Here is a 9,341-nt window from a genome sequence, read left to right as displayed (position 1 = left end):
AATGTAGAGTTTACCATTTTTTGTCCTAGGCAGAGGACCCATAGCATCAATGCCCCACTTTTCAAACGGTCCATTTGCAAGCACGATTTGCCTTGGACCATAAACCAATCTTCTATTCCCATTTACCTGACAATTGTGACAACTTTTACACCAATGTTGGACATCCACATGCAGACTTGGCCAAACATACCCCGCAAGCAAAATCTTCTTCACAGTTAATTCTTGGGCAAAATGACCATCACATGCTTCTTCATGCAAACCTTTTAGAATGGCTGGAATTTCCTCAATAGTTGGTACTCTTCTGCATACTTGATCCCTCCCTCTTTGATAGAGGGAGCCTTCTAGGAAGAGATATGCGCTTGCCTTCTTCATGAGTCTCCTCTTCTGAGCCTTCATGAAGTCTTGTGGAAACTCGCCCTCCAAAATGTAGCTAATAATGGGAGTCAATGACTCCAATCCCTGGTATCTCGGTTGCTTGACAGTTGCTGCCACCATGATGACCTGCACTTCTTTCTCAACACATGTAACTACTTGCTGTGCAAGTAAATCGGCATCTTCATTCTGTTTCCTAGGAATATGATATAGTTGCACTTCTTCAAATTGATTAAACAATCTACGAATGGCATGAACTTTTGTCCGTAAGCTTTCATTCTTACATGCCCAAATACCTAAAATTTGTTTAACAATGAGAAGTGCATCTCCCTTTACCATGAGGCGTTGTATCCCTAGGCCAATGCACATCTTCAAACCATGAATTAGTGTGTCATATTCTGCTTCATTGTTGCTAGCTGAACTTGGTAGATTGAACTTCTCTTTCATGACCACCTCTCCACTTGGGTTGAGCAACACTAGCCCTCCCCCTGCTTTTCCTGTGGCTCGACGAAAAGCTCCATCAAAGAACAAGGTAAAAGCATTAGGAATACTTTTTGGTGGTGGCAATGGTAGGGTCTTTACTTCAAGCACCTTAATCTCCTTTTCATGCACCCTATAAGTGAGAATCCCTGCCAATTGTGCACGCACACTATCTTCTACCTTGAAAGAGTATTGAAACTCTTGCAACTCCATAATCCACTTTGAGATCCTAGTACTAAGATTCATTTGGGATGACACCCAAGGGAACAAATTTTCTGCAGTGAGAATTACAAAAGGTTTTGGTAGCAGGTAGGATCTAAACTTTCTCACCGCAAACATGAGAGAAAGCATCATGAGTTCTGCTTCTGTGTAGTCTCTCTCCAAAGCATTCATGACCCTACTAGCAAAGTAGATGGGTCGCATCCTTGTACTGTGGGGATCTTGTTGTAGCAACACAACACCAATTGTTTCCCTTCCAACACTAGAGCTAACAAAGAATGTGTACTCCCAACAAGGAGGCATGAGTGTTGGTAGCTCTGACAAAATGACTTTAATGTTACAAAAATACTCTTCAAGCTCATCAGACCATGCAAATTCTACTTGTTGTGTCAACTTTTGCAAAGGATGAAGCAACTCCGAAGCTAAGTGAATAAAGCGTGACATATACTTCACTTTTTGAATGAATGATATGACCTCTTTGAGATTCTTGGGTGAGGGGAGCTCAATAAGAGCCTTTGCCTTTGAAGGATCCACCTCAATGCCTTTATAGGAAACCTTGTGACCAAGCAAGATCACTTCATCCTCAGCTATGTGACACTTGTCGGGGTTGAGTTGACCTCCCATGTCATAGAGCTTCTTTAAACCTTCTTCTACCCTTTGTAGATGCAATGATTTTGAGCTATAAATGCAAAAATCATCAATAAAAACCCTAATGGACTTTCCAAAGAATGCTTGAAACACCATGTTCATGAAGCGTTGGAAAGTTGTAGGAGCATTTGTCAGGCCAAATGGCATGACTCTAAAAGCATAACAACCCCAAGGAGTGATAAAGGTTGTTTTCAATTGATCCTCCAATGCGATACCTATTTGAAAGTAACCCGAGTAGCCATCACACACAGTGTACTTCTCATGACCAGCTACTTCATTTAGTATCTCATCCTGAAATGGGAGGGGAAAGTGATCTCTTTTTGTTGCCTCATTAAGTGGACGATAATCCACACACACCCTCCACTTGCCGTTTTTCTTAGGAGTGACAACAACGGGAGAGACCCACTCTGAATTCTCCACTGGATAAATGAAACCTGCTGCTAGAAGCTTTCTTACCTCCTTGAGTAGAGCCTGCTCCTTAATGACTCCTAGCCTTCGTAGCTTTTGAGCCTTAGGTGTGGCCTCTGGCTTCAACTCAATCTTGTGTTGAACAACATCTACTCCACGCACATCGGTGTAGTCTTTAGCAAAAAGCCTTGGAAATTTCCTTAGCACACATTTGAACTCCTCTCTTTCATCCTTTGTAAGTGTTGTAGACAACATACCTTCCAGCATCCCTTCATCTTGAACACCTTCGTTCTCTTGAGGACCTACCTCCTCCAAGCCTTGACAAGAGGTCTCTTGGTTGCTTGGCTTAAACCTTACCCCCATGACTTCAATGGAGGACTCCTCTTCAGTAATGCTGCCGCTACTTTCTTCTTCTGAAGTGTTTTCAGTCCAATCTTCTTTCGTCTCACTTCGAGATGATTCTTCATGGAGCTCCTCTTGGCGTTGCTCCTTCATGTCAAAGACAACCTTCTTGTGATTGTCATTCCTGCAAATTAGCTTTCCACTCTCCCAATCCTGCAAAGCTCGCATTTTCATTAGCCATGGTCTTCCTAGGATAAATGGGTAACCATTTCCCTTGGTAGACATGACATAGAAATCCACTGCCTTCTTAATGCCAAAGGCCTCCACAAAAACATTTTTACAAATGCCTACGCACCTAGCCTTGCTATTGTTTGCCATTTTCACTTTGATTTCAGGTGTCTCATGGATGTGCATGCCTAGTCTTTGCATGAGCCCTTCTGTCATAATGCAAATTTGTGCACCCCCATCCACTAGACCTTTCCTAACCAATCTTCCTTTTATGTAACAATCTAGCACATGTGTAATATCCTCGTTCATTTCAGCATGTGCAATTTTTACAACAGGAAAACTCTCTTTTACCTTTCTCCTAGTGCTAACTGCCTTTGTTAAATCCCTCCTAAATTGTGGGCATAATGCAAGAAACTGAGGCCATGAGATATCAAGACCCTTACCTCGCATGTCTTCCAACAGGTTGTATGGAGCCATACCATGTCCAAGAGGGAAGTCTTGGAGATTGATACGACGTCGAGTCCTCTTAGCTTCCTTGGTCTCCTTTGCCTTCTTGCCTTTTCCATGGTCACTCTGTGATGGGACACCCTCTTTCTCTTTACCTTTTCCTCGGCCACGCTTAATGCCATTTGCTTCCATGTCAACCTCATTTGAGTTTGTCACCTCTACCACATGCACATTTGGATCTGGCAAAGGTGGAACTCCTTCTACCCCTTGTGGAGGTGGTCTTGGTCCATTTGGTCTTTGTAGAAGCCTTGGTTGTTGACCAGCTCCTTCTCCTGCATTAATCACTGGGTAATTCAAGTTAGGTCTCCCTGGCTCCCCACGGGGCCAAGGACAATTATACATCCCATGTCCAGACTCTCCGCAATTCCAACATTGCAAGACTCTCCTAGGTCGTGGATCTCGCTCTTCAGACTTCTTTGCTTGTCCCTTTGGACCTACAGCTTGTGCAAGGTGAATTGACAGGCTGCTTAAAGATTCGTTTAACTTCTCAATTACTTCCGCCGTTACCTCAGGAAGCTCCCTCGATGTTGATGCTTGTGACTTACCTTTGGGTCTAAGACCTTCTATTGGAACCTCTCCCCTTAAGCACTTGAGTTTCCTATATTTCTCAGCAGCCCTAGTTTCAGCTGCATCAAAGGTAGCAGGTGCACCCGCCTCAACTTTTACCTTAAGGTCAGGAAAGAGTCCGGCTATGAACCTCTCCTTCTTTAGAAATTCTGCACCATCACCAGGGTTAGCAACATTTCATATCCATAGAGCCCAAAGACGTAGAAACTCTTGCTTGTACAAGTAGTAGTCATCTAAGTCTTTTTGCTTATGAGAAACAATGTCTTGCCATAGTTTTTGAGTGTTTTGGGGATCAAAGAAGTATCTCTTAAAACGATTCAAAACTTCTGTGTAATTCCCCTTAACTTTCTCAGGCAAAGAGTCAAACCAAGTGCTAGCATCTTTCCTAAGGACCACCTCAAACATTTCTACACGTTCTTGATCAGTTATTATCCTCTTTATACGGCAAGACATCTTGAAATTCGCTAAAAATAATTCAGCATCCTCTCCAGGCTCTCCAAAGAAAAGAGGATACCCAAACATTTGGCGTTGGCTTTCCATTGAATTGATTTCAAAGTGACACCCGTTTTTGTTTTTCTTTCTTAAAAAGATTTACACAATAATGTATCTAGCTTGCAATCTATTCTACAACAAAATAAAGATATTCACATCAAACGACCTATGATAATCAATAAGAGGTAGGATGACAGGGTTTGGTGATGCGAGAATTTCTCCTACTCTTTGGGCACCAAACATGAACACCATACGTTGTTGAAAATGGATTTTCCTACTAATTGCAATGTTTATTCTAATGTGTGGAGTGAAATGGAAGGGGAAAACCTCTATTCCTGGGCCATTATCCATGGTCTATGCATGACCTAATGCTTAAAACAAAACAAAAATATAGACGTCCAAACTAAGGTCGTACCTAATGAGAGGCAAAATAAAAGGATTTACTGAAGCGTTTATCTCGGCCAACCTAAGAGGACCTAAAATTCTACGAATGACACGTTGAAATTGCAACTTAGTACTAACAATTATGTGTACCTTTTGCCTTGCAATGGGAATGAAGGGATCATACAAATTTTCGTGATTCATGCAAACTACTTGACTATGCTAAAGGTTGATTCTACACAAAAATACACAAGCCGTCCTCCGTGGGGGCACCAATTTGAGGCGTTCCTGGGCGGGCAACAAGAAGAGTGGCCTCTAGACACCCTTCAAGGCTCCCGTGCTGCTCAATGGGGCTGGGGAACAACACAACACAAACCAAACAACAAACCCACATCCAAATCCCAACTACACAAGGGGCACCACCTAGTTTAAGAGCAAACTAGGACGCAAAAGAGGAGAATCGTTAGAGCAACCCACAAACAAGCAAGGAATTTACACTAACCCTAACACCAATGGAACACTCTTACACACTAAAACACGATAGAGAGAGAGAGAGAGAGAGAGAGAGAGAGAGAGAGAGAGAGAGAGAGAGAGAGAGAGAGAGAGAGAGAGAGATAGTGCTCGGGCTGCTTTGAAACGTATCGGCAATGATCAAGCAAAACACAACTATATATTTAAGAAAGAGAGAGAAAGGGGGAGGGGGTGCTTGTTGCATTAATACCTTGTTACGAATCTGTCATGACAAATCAAAGTGAGATTAGTATTTGTTCAACATAGCTTGCGTAAATTTCACCACAACACATCACAAGAAAAGCCACCCCAATCACTGTCTTAAGGCCAGGGGAGTCCTCTCCACCCTGTCGCCCTCTTACAATATGTGGGATTTATGGCTAGATTGATGACAACACCAGAGACAAGCTATCAAGAACTTAACAAAAAACACCAAGACACTTACGCATCATTGTTGTCCATTACTTCACGTTGGAAGGGAGACAAAGTATCCAAGCTTAGTCCAAATCCACCCTCCTTGATTCAGCAAATGTTGGGCTTACACTAGTAGGAGAAATGATAGATTTCCTACTCTCAATTGAATTATCACTCTCTCTCTTACAATGGCATAGAGTTCCCTTGCTAATCCCCTATTACAACACATGCACATGCATAAGACAATGAGCTTCCACTCAAGAGCTCCTTCTAGAGAGGTTGAGCTTGGCTTCTCAAGTTATAGCATAGTGCTCTTGCTTATGGCTCCCCCTTTTGTGCTAGCTACACCCTCCTTTTATAGCAATTTTGAAGGCTAGGGTTACTCCTCTAACCATGGTTGGGTTAGATTTTCAGCAATTTATCTAATTTCTTTTGCTTGGAATTATCAAGAAGTTGGTGGGGAAAGAGAGAGGAGAGAAATGGAGGTGATAGGACTTTCCATAGTGGGTTAGTGTTAGTAGAGTTAGTATTAATTTACAAATGGAATTGGATATTTACAATGGGAGTATCCATGTAGGATACAAATAAGGAAGAAAAACTCTTAAGAGGTAAGAAAAGGTGGATTTCTTACAAGGTTGATGCTCCAAGTGTCTTGAGTAGGGCCAATTTTGACGCTTGTTGACGGTCCACTAGCTTTGACGGTACATTTTTTCTCCACTCTTGACCTTCCTTGAGAGACAAGGTAATTGAAGCTGAGTAATCAACCACCATGATGCTGTCTTTTAAGAGAAGAGGCTGAATTTTGTGGTTTTTTTGATAGATATGGGTAAATTGGAGGAGGAAAAATGAGACTAGGTGGTCAATTTTGGAATGGAATTGTGTGTGGGAGGTATGAGTTCACCATGGTTTCTCTTATTCTTCAAGGTTGAGGAGAAGGTGAGTAGGGTGCATAGAGGAGTGGTGAGAGAGGTGGGGATGATGAGTGGAGAAGTGTGTGTGAAAGAGGAAAATGATAAAGTGGAAGAGAGAGTGTGGCTGCATAGCATGGGAAAACTGGGGTCCACTAATAAAATCATAGCTCACAGCTCGTAGCTCAAAAAAATATGAAAAAATTCGAGGCAAAAGTTCAGCCCACGAGCTACAACTTTTGTTTGTATCACCTTTTCAAATTCGGAGAGAAAGTGAACTTTAAAAATTCAGCAAAACCGACCGTTTTTTTCCATTGCACAAGGTCCTTGTGCGGTCCTTCTTTGGATGATTCTTTTGAATACCTCCAAGAGTGAGCCCTCCATAGTGCATGTATGCATGCCACCTACCCTTGACCTTATTTGGTAGGTCTATAATTGAAGATATTGTTGAGATTATGATATAAGTGAATAGTACAACTAAGAAAATCAAATATTGAGGGGTCTAAAAAATATGTACATGTCAAATATAAATAATATAAGTGGAAAAAAATATAAAGGGGTCAAAAGAAATCTCTCTCATTATGAGGCTACCATAAAAAGATAAATATTTTTAGTGTTCTAACTTTTTAGAAAAAAAAACAAAATAGATGTAGGAAGGGAAAAATCACAATAGTGAAAAAATATACACATAAATAAAACTAGTTTTTTTGGATTTTTGTTGGGGTGGAGTTACACCAAATATAAGAGAAGCTTACATGAAAATATTTCTATATGGAATAAAGAGTATGAAAAATGGTAAGAAAAATTGTGGTAATGGTGAGGCAATGTACAGAGCATAAATAACACACACCTAGGTAGAAATATTTAAATAAATGCCAAAATAATTATGAAAAAATCTTTTATTTAGGCCCTATATACAAAGAAATATTTACATACGCATGGGCCATAATATACTTATATTTTTTATATTTTTTATTTTTTTGGCTCAACTAGCCCAATGACTAGCTAATTGAGGGTTTTTTAAGAAGATATGAGAAAAGTCCCGTGACTCACGCACGCCTATGTACAGTGAAATGGTAGGGATAGCCACAGTGTTTGGGTGATTTTGGTAGGGTGACTCACTGTGGCAATTACAAAGAGCCGAAAAAACGGCTATCACCATCTTGGCTTGACAAGAAATATTGAAGGAAAGCAAATAAAGAATTATGCAAAAATCCCCACAAGTACAAGCAACACAATGAAGGTGCGAGTGGACTTGGGGGCCCTTTTTGTAATGTAGCCTTTCACTATATATGAATCTTTTATTTTTGACACTGGCAATCCCTTGTATCTAATGCATTATATCATAAGTACAATCTTTCTTTTGTATTAATAGAATGGATGAACAAAATGGAGATGAACTAGGCCCTGACCATCCCTTTTTCCCATAAGCTCGTTTACTTGCCTCATAATCTCCTCTTGCTAAGCCGGTGACACTCGATAAGGAGGCTTCTTAGGAAGTGAGCTACCAAGCAGGAGTTCTATGGAATGATCATCTTGTCTCCTTCTGGGAGGTAGCTCCTTGGGATGTCATCTGTAAACACATTTTGAAACTCATTTAGGAAACTAAAAATTTACAATTCCTCTCTAGTTTCATTTTTAACTTCATTAGGAACACTTGCATCTTTCTTAGACTCCTTGACAAAAACAATTTAACAAGAAAGAGAGATTTTCATTACTTTGTCTAAAGTTTGAGTTTGTACAAGAGGTTTAGTGTTTCCCACACTATTAAAAACATGTGCAACATCCTTTCCTCGGGAAAAGAAGAGTTTTCCCTCTATAAACTTCATAGTTGGCAGGCATGCAATCAAACCATGGTGCCCCTAGGATAACATCTTCATGCTTGAGTGGAGAGATGAATAAATCTTCTTTATCAACGTAACTTTTCACATGGAGACAAAATTTCCCAATCAACGGAGTGACTCAGACCTCTTTCCCTTTGAAAACTCCATTTGCTTGTACCACATCTCCCATCTCAAAGTCATGAGTTCCTAGCTTGGTGGCTAGCTCAACATAAATGAAGTTGTGGGTAGAGCCAAGGTCAAACAATACAAAAGCATAATGCTCTTTTAATTTTCCCAAGCATAAGAGAGTAGTTATCCTTTGTAATGGAGTTCCTCTTTTAGATCTTCCACCATGGTGGCTCTAGGAGGGTCATTACGTTCATTTCTCTCAAGACATGCCCAAAAAACGTGACCATAATCTCCACACTTGAAACACTTGTTATCTTTACGATAACGTTCAACCTCTTCAAGAGAAAGTTTATCTTTATCTTTGTAGCCCTTTTCTTTTGCCTTTACTTATTTGTTGTTGTTGTTAGTTTTGGGATAATTTTGCATCACATTCTTCCCCTTTGGCTTAGTTGATTCCTTGGCTTTTGTTGGCTTAGAAAGCTTCTTAGTCCCTTGTTGGAAATGGATCCTCAAAGCGACCATAGTACGACGTATGAACTAGTTTTAGGTCTTTGTGAGTTGACACACTCACTCATCTCCTCAGATAGGCCAATACAAAGTTGTTACTTTTGCAAAGTCTACATCCAAAATTTATCCACATATTTGTGGGGATAGACAAATATGGGATCATCTTCAAGCTTTTCCATTCCGTGAGGATTTTGTCTTTGGCATCACTTAGAAGGAATTTCTATCTAATAGCATTCCTCAAAGATTTCCAAATATTTGAAGCTTCACCTTGACTATGTAGGCTTGCCCACCTTTGATGGGCTGACTTTGGGGAGTGTGTAGATAAATTTTGGAGCTTTGAAGATTATGAGAAATCTTCATCTCAAAAAGACGTGTCAAATTGTTGGATAAAGGCCAATACTTTATC

The sequence above is a fragment of the Adiantum capillus-veneris genome, chromosome 22, assembly GCF_014529385.1.
Source record: "Adiantum capillus-veneris isolate H3 chromosome 22, ASM1452938v2, whole genome shotgun sequence".
NCBI classification, from domain to species: domain Eukaryota; kingdom Viridiplantae; phylum Streptophyta; class Polypodiopsida; order Polypodiales; family Pteridaceae; genus Adiantum; species Adiantum capillus-veneris.
This window is presented reverse-complemented; position numbering follows the sequence as displayed.